The 22,873-nt window shown below is 38.2% G+C and overlaps 1 non-coding gene across 1 annotated transcript; it reads right to left on the reverse strand.

Moving 5' to 3' along the window:
* Positions 1-1,640: 1,640 nt before the first annotated feature.
* LOC142441709 (U1 spliceosomal RNA) lies at positions 1,641-1,803 on the reverse strand. Its single transcript, XR_012783061.1, has one exon. It is a non-coding gene; the product is annotated as a U1 spliceosomal RNA (small nuclear RNA).
* Between the last annotated feature and the right edge of the window lie 21,070 nt (positions 1,804-22,873).

Below are 22,873 nucleotides of genomic sequence, written 5' to 3' on the forward strand. Positions count from 1 at the left end.
ATTGGCTGCACACCTCCATGATATGATCGCCGAAGACAAATGGGTGCATAAGCAAACGTGGCGAAGAAAGCTGATGGTGCCCGGCTATCAAAAGAGATGGTGTCTGTGGTCTTTAAGGCTTGAAGGTGAACAAGCGGTCATCTAGCTCAGAAGCAACAAAGCCCACATGAAAGAAGCACACCAGCCTTGCGATCACGAGATGCCAAAGAGACCAGGTAGGTATAAGGCATCATCCAAATATATATATATATATATATATATATGTGTGTGTGTGTGTGTGTGTGTGTGTGTGTGTGTGTGTGTGTGTACCATAGTAAACGAAGGGGGAAGTGCAGAGTGGAGACCCAAAGCCCATTTGTCGGCCAATGGAGATCCCCTCACAGAGGGGTTTAGGGGAGAAGATGAGTCAGTCAGGGTGTATTGTATTACTGATGAAGAATACAGCTTTCCCCAGATCCTGGATGCTTCCTCCCCCCAACTACCATGATCTGAATTCTACCTTGCAAGACTGGGTAGAGCAGAGGTTGTACACGGGTGCATATAGGAGCTGGAGGCACAGGAAATCCAGGGTGGATGATACCTTCAGGACCAGGGGTGTGAGGGGCGATACTGGGAGAGTAGAGGGTGAGTGGATTGGAAAGAGGGAACCGATTACAAGGATCTACATGTGACCTCCTCCCTGGGAGACGGACAGCAGAGAACGGGGTGAAGGGAGACTCCAGATAGGGAAAGATATGATGAAATAACAATCTATAAATTATCAAGGGCTTATGAGGGAGGGGGGAGCAGAGAGGGTTGGGGAAAAAAGAGGACCTCATGCAAAGGGCTTAAGTGGAGAGCAAATGCTTTGAAAATGATTAGGGCAAAGAATGTACGAATGTGCTTTATACAATTGATGTATGTATATGTATGGATTGTGATAAGAGTTGTATGAGCCCCTAATAAAATGTTAAAAAAAATCTGGAAATAGAAATAACATTTGATTAAGCAAACCTACTACTGCGTATGTGCTCTAAAAATAAACAACTTAAAAGAATAAAAATAAAAACTTGAACACAGTTATATGCACACCCACATCCACTGCAGGGCTGTGGTGACACGGCCAGTTAAGCCTTGGATTGCTGATTCCTGAAACTACTTACAGCCTTGGAAAACCCTGCATAGCTACCGCTGCCGAGCTCCGTGAAAGGGACCATATGCGTGGAGCCTGGAGAGAGTGGAAGAAAAAGGTAGAACACTCAAAATCACAAAAGAGACCAGACTTCCTAGTTGAATAGATTGGTGAAAATGCCAAGACTCCTTATAAGCAACCTTTAGCCCTGAAAAACAATCATTTCCAGGTTTCAATAATTAGCCAAACAACAAAGCAGTTTATAAGGTAAACAATAACACTAGGTATGTATTTGCTCTTTAGAATAATCAATCAAAAGTCAGAATTTGCTGAAGAACAAAGTTTGGAAAGTAGGTAGGGGCAGAAAGGAAGGAGAAATAGAAATGGGGAAATGCAAGGAATAAATGATGTTACATTGCAGGGATTAAAATCAATAATATGAAGCAAAATGCATATGAATTGGTGAATGGAAAACTGATGTGATCTGTAAACCCTCACCCCGTTCAGTGTAAAATTTGTATATGTTTTTCAGGGGAGAGCATGAATGCAGTCCCCCACTACCACAAATTATGCAGTGGAGTTTCCCACATTTGGGGAAATCGCAGGGATCAGCACATCCGGAGCGCCATGGATAAGCCTCGCCCTGGAAAACCACCTTTGTGATCATGGTCTCTCCCCTGCCAGGTAAGTATCAGTGTAAAATATTTTTTTTAAAAACTAAATAACAGAACCTTGCTTCTTATTCTATGACAATCTTATAGCTTCAAAAGTAAAGAACCATTGACTTACCCGTAAATATCTACTATAAATTCTCATAATGCCTTTTGCAGAAGGGTTATAAATTGTCTACTAAGATCATTATTCAACCATAGGAGTGTTGAAGAAAATCAAATAGCATATTTTGCATGGACAATTTTCAAAATAATTCATGAAGCAATTTTCTTGGGTTCTGCTATTCTCCTCCAGGGCAATCAATAAGCTTACTACTGACTGCTAAGCAAAAGGCCGCCCACCCCATCCCATCCCTACCTCTTTGCCAAGAAAAGTCCACACCAAACCAAGAAAAGTAAAGTCAATGCTTTTGATGGTAGAAAGCACTGGTAAAATAATTGAGAGTGTTTAAAATAAACGACTCCATCTTCTTAGGCTAGAATCATATAAATGCACCCTGATTTTATTTTCTGTCTATCCATTCCTTAGTCACATAGAATTGCTCCTGTGGAAGCTTGGACCTAACTGCTGTATGCCTAAGGTTGACAACCAAATGTGCCGTCACACCTAGCAGTGGGCTTAGAGAGGTCTGGTGCGCAGTGGGAGAATAAACAGAAATCCTCTCAGTGCCCGTTGGCTGCTCTGGAAGCATTGGACTGGACTGCATCATCCTTGCCTGCCTACATGAGGGGGCTTTGTAAAAGCCACGTGCTCCTGTCTGGCATTAGTCTGTCAAAGCAAGGAGAGCGAGGGTACTGAATGAAGGCATCAAAGTGAGGGGTGTGTTTGAGAGGGATGGAAAAGACCTTGAAATTCATGCTTTAGGCAGAAGTGAAGGGGAAATATGAGTGGTAGAGTCATGAGTGATAGGCATTGAAAGGCAGTGCTGAGAAGTTGTCACTGAAAGGATTAGCCACGTCATTGCTAATGGCTGATTGGAATGTATAAAGGAGATTGTTCAGCTGGTACAGCAGCAAACATTAAGAAGTGAGGACCTTAGTCATTTATATCTGAAGTTTTAAAATCGGCAGCACCACTCTGAATTGCCAACAACCCAGTTATCAGTTTTTGTTTGATTTTTGTAGGAATGGAATCTGCACCTTCACAGTTCATGCTGTTCTCTTCACAGGCTGATGCCTGTTTGCCCAGCCATGTTCAGACACTGAGGCCTGGGTATTTGGGGGGTATTCATAACTTCAATTGATCTGGGATGGAGACAGTCAATTTACTGTTTTAAGGAAACTCCATTGTTGTTGATGATTCTGATATAACATGTTTCTACAAGAGTCAGAATTTCTTTAACCTTTTAATTGATAAAAGCCAACAAACCAACCTGGAAAGCTTGAGAGATTGAGTGACAATTTGGTGACACTTGGGTCTATATTTTTCTTCCTTATGGAAAGAACCCCTCCCCCCAACCTGTTTATCAGAATGACTGTTTAATTCCTTCCAGTTGTCACTGAGAGTTAAGCAAAATCTAGCTGAACCAAATATGATGCTACTGGTATCCTTGTAAACAGACACGAAAAGCAGACATGACTGTCCCAATTCCTGGTGATGCTAATATCTACATTTCTTTATTTCTTCAAAACAAATGTTACAATAGATAATGGCTCTCTTCTCTAGCATGTCTATGATTATTCTGACAGATAAATTAGAGAGGCACTATTGTATGAACAGAATTTGGAGCAAGTCTAGCTTGGAAATGGAATCTAAAATGGAAATACAGCAGAAGACAGCTAAAACCAATTTGGGGGGTTGAACATGGAAGGAACTTACAGTGAACAAATGAAACAAGAAAAGGATATGACTTCTTTATCACACACTGGAAAAAATTTAAAACAAATCAGTGCCTTTAATTCACTAAGCTTTATTAAACATTTCTCACAGTATCAGACAGTGGGCTAGGCACTGGTCATGAAAATTGGAACACAACAATCTCTCCCTTTGCCCTCAAATCATCCACGACTTTAAGATGTGTTTGTTTGTAGTTCATTGTTATGAACACTTGTAAAGGATATTAGCAGAATAAACAAGAGTTTAGTGGACAACAAAACAACTCCCCCCGACACACACCTATACAACTTTACATTGAAGTTTTTTCTTTGTCTGATATTATTGTTTCAGTTAATGGATAGTTAGCTAAGAATTAAATGTGAATTTCTGTTACAAAATTACAGCTGGAGTAGCAAGCACTATGTTTTGCCCAAGACTAGGAGGTTTCTTGGCTGTTAGATTTTCAGTTTTAAGGCATAGACACCTTTAAGACTTAGCCTTAGGTTTGTGGATGTTGTTGTTTTGTGCATGCGCTTGCACGTGCGTGTGTGCTTAAGGGAAAGGGAAACGCTCCAATCTCTGCCGTATTTTTAAAGAGGATGCTCAATAATAAGCGAATTTGCAGTCATTTTCATTGGGAGGTTGCCGAAACGAGAGTGACTTAGAGGTTCACTTTCATTTTTAATGATAGTGCTAAATTTGACTCTAAGGATCACTGCAGAATTCTGGGTTGCTTTTTTTAAACTCATTTTATTGGGGACTTATACAGCTCTTATCACAATCTATGCACACATCCATTGTGTCAAGCACATCTGTACATATGCTGCCAGCATCATTTTCTTTATTTTTTCATCATCATTTTCAAAACATTTTCTACTTGAGCCCTTGGTTTCAGCTCCTCATTTTCCCCTCCCTCCCCCACCTTCCCTCCCTCATGAACCTTTGATAATTTATAATTATTTTTTCGTGTCTTACACTAACTGATGTTTACCTTCACCCATTTTTCTGTTGTCCATCCCCTGGGAGGGGGTTATATGCAGTTCACTGTGATAAGTTCCCCCTTTCTCCCCCCTCCCCCATTCCCCTTACCCTCCTGTTATCACTAATCTCATTATTGGTCCTGAGAGGTTTATCTGTCCTGGTACAGCTCTTATCTGTACCTGTGTACAAGCTCTGGTCTAGCCAAATTTTTAAGGTAGAATTGGGGTCACGATAGTGGCGGGGGTGGGGGTGGAGGCAGAAGCATTAAAGAACTAGATGAAAGTTGTATGTTTCATTGGTACTATATGGCACATTGACTGGCTCATCTCTTCCTTGTGACCCTCTGTAAGGGGACGTCTACAGATGGGCTTTGGGTCTCCACTCTGCTCTCCCCCTCATTCACATTGATATGATTTTTTTGTCTGTGTCTTTGATGCCTGATACCTGATTCCATCGACACCTCATGATCACAGAAGCTGGTGTGCTTCTTCCATGTAGGCTTTGTTGCTTCTCAGCTAGATGGCCACTTGTTTATCTTCAAGCCTTTAAGATCCCCACTGCTGAATTCTTATGGAATTCCTAAAGTAAAAAGTTGTCCTAGAGTAAGAAGAATCAAGGTAGAGAAGAGGAAGGAATCTTCCAAGTATCACCTCCTTTTGTGTTTCCCAAAGTGGTCTTCATAATGATCCATGTAGATTCTTGTGCCAATTTCCAAATTAATTAATTATCAGATTTGTGGGGAGCACAATCAAAGAATCTTTAGTGTTTCAGTCTGGTACTTTTACAATGATAGCTACATAGACCAATGGAACAGAATAGAAAGCCCAGAAATAAATGCATCTCTCTTTAGTCAACTAATTTCTGACAAAAGGCACAAAAAAATAAGTGGGAAAGATGTAGCCTCTTCAAAAGAGTTTGCTGCATAAATTGGACCTAGATATGTAGAAGAATGAAATACCTTACCCCATGCATAAGACAAACTCAGGATAAATTAAAGACCAAAAGGAAAGGTTTAGAGCAATAAAGAATATCACTGGGCAATTGACTCAAACTTAAGGGTCATATTACAAGTTGCACATATACTACCAACTATAATAAAGGAAGCATGCTATTTTAATTCAAAATAGATCACTGGGACCTACTAAAATAAGACATTTGTACACAGCAAAAAACTTCACCAACAGATGAAAAATAGGACCAAAGGATAGGGAAAAAAAATCTTTAGCAATGACACAATGCACAAGGGACTAATTATAAAATCTATAGAATTCTGCAACATTCCAATAAGAAAGAAAGAAAGAATTCAGGAGTATTTAAGCATCAGGATGCTAACTGAACGGCCAATGGTTCCAAATTACCAGCCTGCTCTGCAGGAGAAATGTACTTCTACTTTCAGAAACATAGAGGGGTACTTTCACCATGTTCTATAGGGTCAACATAGGTGGGTATTGATTCAGTGGCAGTGAGTTTGGGTCTGTTGGTTTAATTAAAAGGTGGGAAAGAGGCAGGGAAAGACAGTTCACCCAAAATGACATTTATATGGCTAACAAACAACATGAAAACTACTCTTGGTCACTCTCCATTAGCATTTTCTGTATTTTTGCTTTTGTGTTTATTCATATTGATGTTTATCTCAGAAATATTTTATCATTGTGGGTGACCCTTTTGAATTTTTTGTTTTGTTTTTCAGTATATGAAACCCATGATTGATGAAACTAGAGAAACAGCAAGTAGTATAATAGTTTCTGTGGGGTACAGTGTGGGGGTTGGGGGTGGGGTAAAAGGGGAGTGATGTCAAAGAGTTTAAGAAGAAGGAGAAGGTTTTGAAACTGATCATGCTAGCTACTGTACAATACAGCTTAATGTGATTGAGCTGCAGAACAATATGAAATCTGTATTAGCTACCAATAAAATGATTTTGAAAAAAACAAAGATGAGCTATCCTTACACACACAATAGCTCAATTAAAACAGCAACAACAACAACAAAAGAAAATAGGAAACAAATACTGGAAAGGATGCAGAGTTTGGGACTCTTGTACACTGATTGTGGGCTAGTAAACATTAGCAAACATTTTGAAAAGCAATATGGCCATCTTTGCCATAACTAGAAGTAGGAATGCTTTATGACCCAGTAATACTGCTGCTGGAGCTATACCAAAAGAAGTAAGACATGACATGAATGGTTATATGCTGTTCCATGGTCATCGCAGCACAATTCACAATAGCAAAAAAAAAAAAAAAAGGAAATAGCCCAGAATCTCGTCAGTAGACAAATGGACAAAGAAATACTGGTACATGCACAGGATGGAATACTGTTGTTAAGTCTCATCTATCTAGTTGATTCAGACTCACTGTGACTGTACAACAGAAAGAAACACTGTCCCGTCCTGCACCAAGCTCATAATTGTTCATGTGCTTGAGCCTGTGGTTGCAGCCATGGTGTCAATCCATTTTGTTGAGGGCCTTCCCCACTTGACCAAGCATGATGTCCTTCTCCGGAGATTGATCTCTCTCTGACTATCCTTGACTTTAAGGCTTAGGCTGTCCTTCTTCCAAGAGAAACCAGTTTCTCCTTTCAGCAGTCTATGTTACTTTCAATACCCTTTGTCAGCACCACAACTCAAGTGCATTGATTCTTCTTCGATTTTCCATATTCAGTGTCCAATTTTCACATGCATATGAGACAACGGAAAATACCATGACTTGAGTTAGTTACATCTTCATTCTCAAAGAAACATCCTTTGTTTTCAATGCACTAAAGAGGTCTTGTGCATCAACTTACCCAGTGCAACGGGTCTTTTGATCTCTCGGCTGCTGCTTCCATGAACATCGATTATGAGAACTGGTAAGACGAAATCTTTGATGACTTCAATATTTTCTCCATTTTTTTATGATGTGACCTTTAGGTCCAGTTGTGAAGATCTTGGTCTTCTTCGTATTGAGTCATAATCCATACTGAAGGTTACAATCTTTGATCTTCACCAGCAAGTGTTTCTAGTCCTCCTCAGCTTCAGCAGGCAAGGCTGTGTTATCTGCATCTATGGGTTGTTATGGGCCTTCCTTCAATCTCAATGCCACTCTGTTCTTCGGAGAAGCCAGCTTCTCTGATGGTTTCCTCAGCAGGCAGATTGGATAAGTATGGTGAGAGGACAGAACCCTTCCACACACATTGGCTTCTTTTAAACAATGGATTAGTCCCTTGTTGTGTTAACACCACTGCCTCTTGATTCATGTAAACGAGCATATGTACATGGTCCATGTACATGAGCACAATGAAGTGTTTTGTAATTTCCATTCTTCTCAAGGATTTATTATATATGTAATGATTCCCACAATCAAATGCCTTTGCATTGTCAATAAGATACAAGGACCTATCTTCCCAGGATCCTCTGTTTTCAGCGAAGATCCACCTGACATCATGATAGCTATTGTTTTATGTGCTCTTCTGAATCTGGTCAAACTTTTGGCAGCCCTCTGTCAATGTACTGCTGCAACAGTTGTTGGATGATCTTCAGCCAAATTGCATTTGCATGTGATATTGATTATATTGTCCTTTAACTGAGCATTCTGTTGGGTCATCTGTCTTTGGAACAGAATACAATTCATTTCTGAAAAAGAGATGAAACAACCAAATATGTCATTACATAGATGGATCTGGAAACCATTATGCTAATCCAAATAGTTGTTGTTAGATCCCATTGAGTCAGGCCGACTCATAGCAACCTCCTATACAACAGAAATGTTGCCTAGTCCTGCACCATCCACACGATTGTGCTTATGTTTATGCCATTGTTGTTGCCAATGTGTCAATCCAACTTGTTGCAGTCCTGTCTCTTTTTCACTGCTCCACTACCATGCATGTTGTCCTGCTCCGGATCACATCGGTCTCCCTGCTAGCATGCCCAAATGATGTGAGATGAAATCTTGCTACCCATGATTTTAAGGAGTATTCTGGCTATATTTCTTTTGAGACAGATTTGTTTGTTCTGTTAGTTCATGGTATATTCAATATTTGTCATGTCTCATCATTGAAATACATTGATTCTTCTTTGGTCTTCTTCATTCAATTTCACACTTCCACTTGGTATTCTCAATTGTCTCATATGCAACTCTTGGTCTATAGTTTTCATCCTTTCTGTATTTATAGAAAATTTTGAATAGAAATATATTTAGGGAAGAGGCAAGTTTAAGAGGATTAAAATCTTAAAACATTACATTGTAACCCCGGAAGATATATTAATCACTTATTTTGTTTTGCTCTTAATTTAAACATCAAAAGACATCTTTTCAGTTTCTTGATTGCTCATTCGGACATTTATCTTAGAAGTGGAACTATTTAACGCCCCTGCCGCTCTCTCACGGATAATAGTGAAAGAAGCCCTTGCACATTTCAGGAAGCATACACTATTTCTTGACCCGTATTTAAAATTGCCCTTCCCTTTCATCATTATTGGAAACAAAATGTATTAAACTGTTCTTGACTGTCACAGACACACTCAATTTTCTTTAACAGTATAATTATTCAATTGTAGAAAATACAAATGTACACAGATACCAAGATTTGGCATACCCCAATTCTATTGAGTTAATTCTGATTCACAAAGCCCCTATAGGACAGAGTAAAATTGCCCCTTTGGGTTTCTAAATCTAAATCTTAATGGGAGCAGGCAACCTGTGGTCTTCTTCATCTCTAGAGCGGCTAGTGGGTTTGAACTGCTGACCTTTCAATTAGCAGCCAACGTGGTAGCGTACTTCATCACTAGGGCTCTTTAAAATGTGCTCTAAAAGATATAAAATGTACACACTAATTAAATCTGGTATAGAAATTTTTTAAATCACTACAACGATGGTCACAGGAAAGTATGAGAAAATAGTTGGAATTAAAAATTGATAAAAGAGTTATCCTGCTTCAGATCACAAAGTGCAATTGTACAAGAAAACTTAATTTATTTTCCATAAGTGAACATAGTGTTTTATGCTTTTCCTACAGAAAACAATCTTCCCTTTTGTGGCACACTTGCATGTTCATTCTCTCACAAGCTCAGGTTCACGGAACTAATTTTGCTATGGATACGATTTCTCTCTGTTTCATTTTATACTACATGTTTACAGTTCGGATGATTAGGGGAATCCCTTACACCTGCGATAGAGCGATATTTTCACCATTACTGATGGCCAGACGTCTCTTTCTGGGGATTAGGCCAGGAGTTCTCAGTTCTTTTCTAAGACCAGGAGCAACAGCACCAGCACACACTAGTCAGACGCAAACTCCCAGGTCCCCACCCAGACCCACCAGCCCAGCGCTGAGCTAACGTTTCAGTACCTTTGGCTCATGCAGCGAGGAATTTAACAAATCATGCGATGATGATATGGTGGTCTTAACAACTCATTGCAACTCCTTTCTCTCTTGAGAGCCTCAGCACAAAATAAAGACTGCTGAAAACATATTGCTAGACAAAATGGAGTAACATAGTGAGGTTCTTCTTTCCTTGAGTGTAGAGACTCTGCTGTGGAATTTATAAATTGAGGGAGCTTCAATGCTGCTACTGTAACTTAACTCTGAATGGCAGATATAAGATAGTTTTAACTTTTATCAAAAACATTGCAACTTATGAGGTTGCTTTTTTTCCAGAGAGACCTTTTGGGGTTCAAACGAGCTTAGAGGATCAGAAGAGATAAATTGTTGATTTTTAAATATGCTAGTAAAGTGTTCCTCTCGTGATAAGGTGTGATGGCATCAGCATGTAGTGAACAAACCCAGATAAATGATTTATCATTTCTTTAAAAAGGTGGGGGCTGGGGAATACTGGCTGTGGGAGACTGACCTTGAAGTCTATCTCTTTTTTTCAAAGAGATTTCTGCTTTCTATTCCCTTTTGACACCTGTGAGCTGCGCCTCGACGAATCCTTGAAAAGAACATCAATAAAGATGCTTGGCTTCACATCTGTAAGTCACATAGAGGCCCCTCCTCTGTTATCTGTCGCCTTTCGGCTCTTCTAACTGTACTCAGCTTTGGCGGCAAGACTCAGGCACCTGATGCAAATCAAAAGGGCAATTAAATGGAAAAGTCACTTTTCCCTTCCCTACATGCAGGATATGATAGTTTAGATTTAGCAAAAGTCATCTCGTGCGCACTGCCGTGAAGCAACAGCTTTCCTGACAATCCTCTGCTATGAGTCCTTAATGGATAACTCACACATTTGAAGATATGCAGAGCATTTTAAAACATAGAGAGAGTCAAGTGATGATGCTCTTTTTTCTATGATGGAGTTGGAGAGATAAATGGAGCATTGTCACATTTATCTAAATGAAACACATTTTAAAATAGCAGGAATCTAAAACTATGCAAGAGTTAATATGCTAGTTTGTTGCCCTGCTTGACAGTCGTGTACAGTTATGGAATATAGTGCTACATACATAAAGTGATGCATATCGTTATGAATATAATTTGGTTTACATGCATATATGCATATAATATATGAATATATGTGTGTATATCTATGTTAACATATCTAAATATTTTATCTAAATATATTTAGATAAATATATATTTTTTAAAGTCCAAAACAAACCTACTGGCTACTCATAGCAAGTCAATTGCAACTCATAGCAACCCTTTATAGGAGTGTGTGTGTGTGTGTGTGTTTGTGTGTGTGTGAATTACTGATTAAAGATAGATAATTATTAATGGGTGAGGGGAAGTCACTATGCAATAATGTGGAGGGAGGTCAACACAAGATGATAAAGGCAGAGAGAGTATTGTTAGGATCAAATGATTTAAAAGCAGCAGGGGTAAATATATTGCCTACAAGATCCTGCAATAACAGTAATAGTCTACACGTGGATATATATATATATATATATATATATATATATATGCAAGCTAGACAGATATGGGAACGCAAGTGGGATTATTTTCAAATACATATAGTTTTAACAGAATATTTCTACAGCTGTACTTACATGCACTGCATACATATCCATATATATGTACGTTTGTGTATACACACATATATACATATATAGGAGAGTTTACAGGGAGAAAAACTATGAAAACTTCTTAGTCATAAGCAAACACTTGTAGGAAATGAGCCCTAAGCCAGGAGTTCCAGACCACATCCTTAGGTACATAAAGATCAGTTGGCATAACATAGTCCACAAAGACAGCGTTCAACCTTTTATTTTAGTGAGTAGTGACTGGGGTCTTAAAGAAACAAAGAAAAAATGTGAGCAGCCATCTAAGGAACAACTATTGGTCAGTCTCAATCTGGAGGAAGTATGAGGAAAATCAAAGATACATGGAAACAATTAATCCCAAAGACCAATGAACCATATGAACGTCAATCTCTATGACGCTGAGACAGAACAAGATGGTGCCTTGCTACCCTGTAAACTGTTCTGAAAGGAATTATACTAAGTGGTTCTGGAAAGAGTGAAAAATAAATGTGCAACATAACTCAAAATGATAAAAAAGAAAGAAAAAGAGCAGGCTTTCTAGTTGTCTAGAGACAAGGGGAACTCCCAACTTGTGGCCTTGAGACCTAATCCTGGACTGACATGCTTTGGAAACCTCCACCCAAATCACACACGAAACAATTTTTAAATTGAAGTCAATTGAAATATTTTTAAAATAGTAAATTTCCGAGCTGTAAAATTAAAAATGCATATATTGTAATGCCGTGTTGAAAACGCATTTCAATTTTTTCTTTTTCTTGGCATGGGATGGAAGAGGAAGCGTTGAAGACATCTGTGCATATGGCCCCAGGGTCTGAGAGCTGAAGTACTGTTATGGGCTCCATATATTCTGTATAATTCAAAACCATACTTCTGCGAGTGTCAGCCCTGTGGGCCTTCGGGATCCAGGCTGCCAGAATTTCAATATATGTGGAATGTGACTGTTGAATATTTATTTAACATTAATGACCCCTACTCAGGACTTCCTTTGTCAGATATGATTTCCTCAGTTTCATTACATTGTGAGCTATTAGTTCGGTAACATATAACTCTGCTGATGATATTAAATATAAGAAGTCATTTTATTTAAATTACTGTTATTCATGCCCTCTAGCAGAGTTCTAATTGATTTTTGGAATATGAGTGTCCTTAGCCATTGCCTGTGCTATTTATTATACATTAGTTAGTTCTTAAAATGATATGAAATTTCTGATATCCTTATGGTTCTACTAACCCCATGATTTTTCTAATTTATCCAATTCTATATAGAGTGAATGCATACTTAGTTGTTATTTTTTATTAAAATACCAACAGTGTACAAATGCTAATTTGTGACGATTCAGCATTGTAAAGAGTGATTGACTACTGTGTAACTAACTATATGAAGAACACAGCATCAGAAGAAACAAAGGGTCTTTCCCAAGCGCTCATACGCAGAAGAAACAACTTTAATGAAAATGAAGAGTTCAAAGCCCTCACTGATGGAGAACAAAGAATGCAGATTTTATTATGGATTATATTCAGCATAGATTAAACAAAAATCTCATAACTGGATGAATACACAACATCATGCTAACTGAAGAAAAGAATGAAGTTGTCATGGATTTCATCCATAATCAGTACACATGAAAGCAACATTAAAGATATCGAACAACATATTTCATTGGCAAATCTGCTGCAAAAGAGCTCTCCAAAGTATTTAGAAGCAAAGATTCACTATGAAGACTAAAGTGCCTTTTATGCATGAGAAAATTATACACTGATATGGAAGAATTGATATATTTGAATTATGGAATTATGTTTTTGGTGAAGAATATTCAGTATACTATGAACTGCCAGAAGAACAAACAAATCTGTCATGGAAGAAGTACAGCCAAATACACTCTTATGAACTAGGATGGCAAGATTTTTGTTCCTTGCATTTTGCAAATGTTATTAGGAAAACTGGTGCTTTGGAGAACATAGTGTTTTGTAAAGTTGAGGATCAGTGAAAGAGAGTAAAAGTCTCAACAAGACTGGTTTGCACAGTGGCTACAACAATGGCTCCACCATAATGATTGTGAGAGTGAGTGCAGGACCAACCAGTGTTTCTGATGTCCCCAGTGTTGCTATGTGTTGGAACTGAATGAATGAGACCTAACAACAGTACTGTAATACTCAACTGCTTATCCTGCATGCATGTACCTATGTGCATGTATGTATATATGCAAACTCTATATGCATGCACACATATATCAAGGGTTTGGAAGGGGGATACATTAACATTATTATTTATTTACTATTCATGAACTTTATAGCTATAGTGATGGAGTCAGTTGGAGGCAGGGAGGTTGGTTATGGAAAGAGGTCTTGCTGATTTACTGACCGGTTTCCTATCTAACCACTTTCAAAAAAAGTTCTGTTGAAGATGGCAAACTAGACAGACACGATACACACGTTCTATACAGAAAAATCACAATGGACCAAATCAAACAGGTATGGATTATAATCCTAGGGCCCCTTATTTCAGAAAAAAAAAAGGACAGAGAAATGGATTGAGTGTCTAATCGGGAAGAAGCAGAGCAAAATGGTGAGAAAGGAGAGAGGCCAGTGAAAGGTTGGCTAGGCTGATACAGTCCTGGATCCAGGTAGTGGCCTAACAATATAAATGTACACCAGAGAATGACTACAATAACGGGATAATCATCCAAAGTTTTCCTACACTCCCTCGATAACTAGACAGATGTTCATGGACTGCGGGACTGATTCCACCCAGCCTTGAATAGTCGCTGATCTGCTGGAATTTGGAGCAGAGCTGTCTACTTCATTAGACCAACTTAACACACAGTGCTGGTTCCTTAGTTACCCCTGGGCAGCAAGAACTCTTTCTAGAACAGTCCCCATGATCCCCAACTGTCCTCTGCATCTGAAAACAAATGAACTACTTTCAGATCAGGCACCGAGGACGCAGACACCGTCTAGGCCAGCAAGGACTCTATCTAGAAGTAGACATGCCACCTCTCTTCCCTATAAGCTCTTTGATGGGCAGAGGGTCCTGACCCATGCCAGGTGCCCTGCCATCCATAATTTTCTGATCTCTGTGTCTTGGCACTGTCTAGTTGTCTCCTTTTGCTTCCCTTGCTTTTCATTCTTTCATTGTTTGATTCATTTTCACCTTATGGTTTGGGTTTTCTTTTCTTTATTCGCTTGCCTTGTTCTTTTTCTTGAGTTTTTTTCTATTTTCTTTTCTTCCTCCTCCAAGCTTTACCTATTATTTTTCTCTTTCCCTGTTTTCTTAACTTTTTAGTAATTGCATTCTTCTTTCTTGCTGCTGCTTATCTGCTTTTCCTTTATTATCCTTTATTTTTCCTTTAGTATCTTGAAATTTTTTTGTTTAATTTACCTTGATCCTATGTGTGTTATATTTTCCCACAAAACATGAGACAGCAACCATGCCCATCCAACGTAGGCAGACTCATTCCCCCTGAAGCCTTACCTACGGAGCAAGTGCCAGTACCCAGGCCAGTAACACTTGATAGAGAGCAGTCAAGACCTGGCAAGACCACCCTCAACTGTACAATGCCAATAGCCAGGTGAGAACAGTGCCCAATATGCATTCTCTATGGAATTCACCAGGAGAGAGACTGGGAGTGCCTAACAACACATTAGCATACAATCATGAATTGAATACAAATACAACACCAAAAGGTCTCAGAAGAAAATAGAAAATTTCACTTCACACAAAGAAATAAGCAAATGACAAAAAGTATATAGCCAAAAACCTTGTTTGTCGGGAAGAAATGGCATTGGAACTACCAGATAACAGATTCACAAAAATGAAACTTTGGTATATTCAATAGACTGAGATAAAGATCAAGAATGCTGAAAATAAAATAAAGAAACACAGCAAAATAATTTAGAAATGCTACAAGAACAAATTTACAAAATTAATGAAAAATTAGAACCCACATAAAAACAACAATGATAAAGTCAAAAAATGAAAATTAATATTTCCAAAATAGATAATATTTTGAAAGGGAAAAGGGGTACAATCAAATTAGTGAAAGTCTTGCTTTGTGAGCTTGAAGACGTATTTCTCAATACTAATCCACTAGAGGGACAATCAGAATAAAGAAATGAAAATATCAGAAAAAATCTAGGAAATACACATTAAGAGGATTAATTTTCATTTTACTGGAATTCCAGAAAAGCAAGAGAAAACATGTGGGGAGGGGCCAGCCCCCCACAACTAATCATGGGTTCAACAGGTACAATTGTACAGTTGATATATATATACATATAGATTATAATAAAGTCATAGAGAGCATGATAGATAGAAGAGAGATTGAAATAATGGAGTCAGACACATTTCATGGTAATGTGCGGCACCTCAGTCTCGCTTGGTGGTCCACGTGGAGATGGGAGATTGGAGGGCAGGAGAGAGGGAGAGGGTAAGAAGGACAAGGGAAAAGGAGAGAGTGGAGCGAGGACTAGGAGAGAGAGAACAGGGAGAGAGCTAGGAGAGAGAGTCAGGGAGAGAGGAAGGCAAGGGAGAGCCTCTTTATTGCTAACCAAGGTCTGTATCTTTTTGGGGGTGTATAAGCCCTCGAATTCCAGGTAAAGACATACATCACAAGAAGGGGTTGTGCTATAGGTATTATAGTAATGAGAGCGGGACGATCTAGGGGTATCCACACCATAGGAAGGTGAGATATTTGGGGTACACATGTGACAAGATGGGCGGGTCCTAGATTTAGGGAGGCAGCCTAATTTTGGATGTCACTGAACAGGTTTGACCTGTTCTTTGGCTCTCCATGAAAACCATTATCAGCAGGATATGAACCACACCTACAGGGACCAGACTGAAGGTCACAAGCCTTTATCAAGAAGTAGCCCATTGTCCTTAACATCAGGGAACGTGGCCCTACCTGTGGTGGGACCAGAAAGTTTGAAGGCTGAATGCATCTGACCTTTCACATGTACTGGCAAACAGCCACCAATGTTTGGCATATCTTTGGGGGAGACAAAGCTGGGGAAAGTCTCTTTATAATCCCACAATAACAAATGGAATATTTGAAAATTAGAAAATTGTCTAAGAGTTGTTGGGAGAAAAATTTCTAACATCATGGAAAAGGAGAGGCGAATGCATTCAGGAGGTTGAATGAAGCCCAAACAGATAGATTCCAAAAGCAGAAACCACACAGAGAAGAAGGCAATGGAATGACATATATTAAACTCTGAAAGAAAAAGAAAACGAAATAATCATATACTCAGCATAATTGTCCTACAAACATCTATTACATTTCCAGGTAAGCACACATTTTAAAAATTTAAAATAAAATATACCAATCTTATAGAGAAGGAGTTCTTTGGGCAGAAAACAAACAACAGATAAGAATATGAAATTAACATTAACAACAACACCACCCAGAAGTCAGTTCAAATATAGCATAGCAAAGGAAAGCGTACATATAAGATGGAAAACAGGGAACCAGAGATATCAATGTGCTATAAAACAATTGTTATATTTGACCTCATTGTTGTACCTACTATGCCAATCCATCTCTTTTTCTGGCCTGTCCTTTTTTTGCTGCCTTTCTACTAGTCCAAGTATGGTATCTTTTTCCAGAGACTGATTTCTGTTGATAACAGATCCAAAGTATATGAAATAAAGTCTCCCATTATTTTTAAAAATCATTTTATTGAAGGCTCATACAACTCTCATCACAATACATACGCCCATCCATTGTACCAAGCACATTTGTTGCCAGCATCATTTCAAAACATTTTCTTTCTACTTCAGCCCTTGGTATCAGCTTTTCATTTTACCCCTTCCTTCCCCACTCTCCTTCCCTCATGAACCCTTGATTATTTATATATATATATATATATATATATATATATATATATATATATATATATATATATATATATTTTTCATGTCTTGCATTGATCAATGTCTCTCTTTATCCACTTTCCTGTTGTCCATCCCCCTGGGAGGTGGTTATAGATAGATAATTGTGATTGGTTCCCCCTTCCTCCCCCCAAACTTCCCCTTCCCCTCCTGGTATGGCTACTCTCAATATTGGTCCTGAGGGGTCTATTTATCCTGGATTCCCTGTTTTTCCAGCTCTTACCTGTATCTATGTACATGATCAGGTCTAGCCAGATTTATAAGGTAAAATTGGGGTCATGATAGGTAGGCGGAGGAAACATTAAAAAACTAGAGGAAAGTTGTATGTTTCATTGGTGCTCATTCTTTCTTCTAAGGAGCTTTCTGGTTGTACATATTCTGAGACAGATTTGTTTGTTCTTTTGGCAGTCCATGAAACTTTCACCATTCTTTGCCAGCACCATAATTCAAAGAAATTGATTCTTCTCCAGTCTTTCTTATTTAATGTCCAAATTTCACATGCATGTAAGTCATGGACCAGGCATACCATGATCCTTATATTGATTTTCTTTCTCTTTAATACATTAAAGAGGTATTGAGCAGCAGCTCTGTACAAGTCAATGTGCTGTTGTAATTCTTGGCTACAGTCTCTGTGAGCATTGATTGAGCATCTATGAGCAAGGAAGATGGAAGTCTTGACAACTGCCACTTTTCTCCATTTATTATGATGCTCCCTGTTGGCCTACTTGAGGTAGTTTGCTTATTGTGCCAACCTGGCCGATAAACACATGTGGGATTAATTGAAGGGCAGAGGGATAAATGGCTCGGTGAGCCTCGCCTTTCTTGTCTCTTGCTCTTTAATCATTGTACAAGTGTGCCGCTGCCTTGCTTGTTATATGCGTCCATTTGCAAGCTACACTACCTGTGGGACACCTAACCCATAGACTGTGTCGCTGTAATTTGAGGTGCTTTCAAGACCTACTTCGCCACACCATTCGAATTTATATCTCTTGAGCTGGAGACTGCCAGATCCTGTCATCTGGCTGAGTGTAGATAACCTGACTTGCTGTTTGCTGCCTGTGCCCAGATAGCCTGAATTGCTCTACAGAGGACTACCTGGCAGCCCTCAAGCCTTGAAGGACTGCTAGTGTCTCACAACTAACCGTCTCACGGGAGAGAGTTGCACTGAGCCATTTGTACTGCTTTATAACTTAATTAACTGTTTATTTCATATGTTATATAACTATCTGTAAAATATATATATATAATTTATTAGCATTCTGATTTTGTTTCTCTAGAGAAACCTAACACACTACTTATAAGAATTTTTATATTCTTTACATTGAGTTGTAATCCATAATGAAGATTGTAATCCTTGATCTTCATCAATTGGTGTTTCAAGTCATTCTCACAACAAGCAAGGTTATACCATTTGCATATTGATATTGTTAATAAACCTTCCTCAATCTTTTTCAAATAGTCCAGCTTCTGTGATGATTTTCTCAGCATATAGGTAGAATAAAAATGGTTAAATTATACCACCGTGACTCATATTTCTCCTGATTTTAAATCCTGCAGTATTCCCTTGTTTTGTTTGTACGACTGCCTCTTGGTTCATGTACAGGTTCTGTGTGGCAAAACAAAATGTTCTGAAATCCTCACTCTTCTCAGTGCTATACATAGTTTGTTATAATAAATACAGTCAAAAGATTTGGGATCATCAAAAAAAACCCAAGAAAACATTTTCAACTATTCTTTACTTTTATTAAAGATCCATTTGGCATTGGTAATGCTATCCCTTGTTTCACATCCTCTTGTGGAACAATTGGCTCCTATTCTGGAAGCTCCCTGTGATTGTACAGCTTCAACCATCATTAAGTAATCACCAGCAAACTTTTACTAATGTGAAACGTTAAACATATTGTTCTATAATTTATGCCTTCTATTGGATTACCCTTTTTTCAAATGGGTGTGGGTTTATGGATCCGTTCCAATCAGTTGACCAAGGACTGTCTTGTTACCGGCTAGTAACTGCTTCCACTGTTTCATCAGCTTGTTGCAACATTGGGTACTCTGCTAATTCCTGGAGCCTTGTTTTTAGCTATTGACCTCATTGCAGCTTGGACCTCTCCTTTCAGTACCAGAGGTTCTTGATCATGCTACCTTTTGAAATAATTGAATATGATTAATTCTTTTTGGTCTAAGATCTCCGTATAGTTCTTCAACATTTTTATGCTGTCTGCATCATTCAATATTTTGTACATAGAATTCTTTCAATATTTCAACTAGAAAACTGAATTTTTCTAGAGTTTCTTCAGTTTAAGATACATTGAGTGTGTTTCTCTCTCTTTTTTTACTGTTTGTCTTTGCACAGTTAATTGAATATTTTACTTGTTTTCTCAAGATGATTTTAGACATTTTTTGTTCAGCTTGTTGACTTTATCATTGCCTCCTTTTGCTTTAGCTGCTCTATGTTCAAGATCAAGTTTTAGAGTCTCTTCCAACATTCTCTTTGACACTTTCTTTGTTTCCTATCTTTGTCATGAGTTTTTGTTTTCTTCATGTCTGATATTCTTGATGTCATCCAAAAATTCTTTCAAGTATTCTGTCCTTAGTATTCAATGGGTCAAATCTTTTTTTGAGATGTTCTTGAAATTCAGGAACAGATCCTTATTTGTGTCCCTTCCAAAGAAAATTGACCTAACAGAATGCATAAATTACAGAACAATATCATTTCTTTCACATGGAAGTAAAATTTTACTGAAGATCATCCAAGAATGGTTACAGGAATACCTTGACAGGGGGCAGCCAGAGGTTCAGGTCAGATTCCGAAGAGGATGTGGAAGAGAGAAATCATTGCTGATATCAGAGGGATCATGGCTGACATTATAGTCAATGTCCTACTGTAACCATTGTTGGATGATGTGCAGGAAAATTTTACTTGCATGCGACAATAATGATATTGCTCTATAATTTAAGTATTGTGTTGGATCACATTCCTTTGAAGTAGGTACCAACTATGGATTTCTTCCAGTCAGTTGGCCAAGTAGTTGTCCTTCCAATTTCCTGTCCTAGACAAGTGAGTGTTTCCAGTGCTTCATCAATTTGATTTTGGGCATTACATCTGGAGGAGTCCATGTGTCTAGCCCCTTCTTGTTTTGTTGAAGAGTGTTCTTTTCGATGAAGAATCCATTAGTCTTGCAAACATCTATCATTCAATCTTCTACTTCTTTACTATCACCAAGCCCATATTTTCCAACTGCAGTTCCTTCTTTGTGTCTAACTTTTGCATTTCAATCACTCACAGTGAAAAGGTTTCAATGGAACTTCCAGAGACTGGACTACAGAGAAAGAATATTTTGTCCATTTCTGAGGACTAGTCACAGAAAACTTTATGGACAGAATCAAAACATAGTCAGAGACCGAAAACCTCAAAGAAAGAAGATCACTGCTGTAAATCACGGCAGACACACTGCTCTGTTCAGAAGGCGCTCAGAATAGGACTGAAGAAGAGGGACGTTCTCAAAGTAGCGCCCACCATAATGATGTGGATGGAGTAAACTCGGTGCGGATAAACCCTTCACGACCTTCATTTGCTGTAGGGGCCTGACTCACACTGACATGCAATAGTTGCAAATATCAATTGATAATTGGATCTTTGAATGTATGAAGTGTGAATCAAAGAAAACTGGACGTGATAAAAATATAAATTCCATTTGCTGACTTTTATCTTTCCTTTTAACTGGTATTAAAAATTATTTTAAATTTTAATTGTGATACATTGGTGTGGAATAAATTTTAATTTTCAATTTTGGAATCAAAATATACTCCAGAGTAAATTATTTAATTGTAGTGTCCTGAGCAGAACATGATGGCAAAAAGTAGGAAATGACAATATGCACTAAGTGAAGTACTCAGAAAATACCAAAATTCTCATACTGTAGTCATATAAATATGACATGGAGCTAAAAAAGTTATAATCTCAATCTAGTAAGCTTTATTTTGTGATTGTGCTGATGCAGATGATTTTCTTTTCCATGATAAACAACATATTTTGATTTAGCTGCTCAGTATCCATTCATACACCTTCTATTAAACTGTTTCCCAGTTCTTCTCTAGCTACCAAGAACCTCAATATTTCTTCCTAAGGCATCCTGTAGTATTGATTCCTTTTCCTGTTCCGTATGGACATATGATTATTTTTAACCATCCTTGATCCTACAATTGCTGGACAACAGTGACTGAACGAGAGGTGGGTCCACGATCTATTCAGTAGCCGTGATGAAGTGACACTGGAAATCATGAGAACGGAACTCTCGTTGTTTTCAATTGCACATATAGGCGAGAGAATCTAAGGTCTGGAATTGATGTGGTCACCATAGAAACAGAAGAGAAATGTTGCCTTAGGAACAAAGTAACCAACAATTAGAGTACAGAGTCAGGTTGAACCAACAGGCTTATAAAACTCAATCTTTATCCAAAGTTAGCTCTACTACTGTAACATTTCTATTGAAAACTAGCAATAAATTCCTTTCTGACATATGATCATTTGAATTGGGTTTTCTCTTACCTGCAACTAGGATCTATTGTATTCATTTAGAGGGCAGGTAACAGAATGAGAGTTCAAAGTTCCTCACTGTGTTTAGGAGACAGGATTTTCATTAGAAACGATGCTAAACTTCCAGAACACCAGAATATTTTGGATTCACCCAATATGGGCATTTTTGATTAAAGAAATGAGAAAAATCTGTAATTAAGCAAAGGCACACCTGTTTCAAAGAAAGAATCATGCAAATAAATTTCTTTATTCTTCATCATGTCATGAGAATAAAATAATATGTAATAGTTATTCAATTGAGTTTGCATAGATTAGTTGTTTACATATAATACAGTTGTTTGGATTTTGCAGGAATTAGTCAGTTGTGCTGATGATATATAGAGAGCACTTTAGAGAAGATAAACTATTGTAAAAGGTATGTGATAAAGGGAAAAAGAGGCAATTTTGGAATAACAATATCAGTGCTTGTAAGCAAACTCCTATTTCAGGAGTTATGCCAAAAAGGATCATACCCTCAAGAAAATTGCTGAGCATATTCTGCACCTTCTTTGGGCCTTAGGTTGAGTATTAGAAATGAGGGAAATGGTAAGTGGAGCAAAAAATGAATGAAACAATGTTAAAAGTTATAATCCATGAAGGAAGTAACACATAAAAGGCCCCAGAATTTAATTTAAATACTCCCTCCAGCACAGAAAAGAGTCGAAGTGCTGGCACATTTTCGGACTACTCCCACTAAAATCCCACTGGGATTATAAGTATCCCAGCCAGTGTCCGCCACCAGCTTAATTTCTCATCCTCTTAAGAAGTTCACTTATCGGGTTTTCTCTTGATTCCTCTTCACTCTAAAGATTGCACTACTCTGCTCTCCTTGGCCTGACGGTAAAGGATGCCCTTGCCAGCAGCCCCCT

The sequence above is a fragment of the Tenrec ecaudatus genome, chromosome 2 (assembly GCF_050624435.1).
Source record: "Tenrec ecaudatus isolate mTenEca1 chromosome 2, mTenEca1.hap1, whole genome shotgun sequence".
Lineage (NCBI taxonomy): Eukaryota > Metazoa > Chordata > Mammalia > Afrosoricida > Tenrecidae > Tenrec > Tenrec ecaudatus.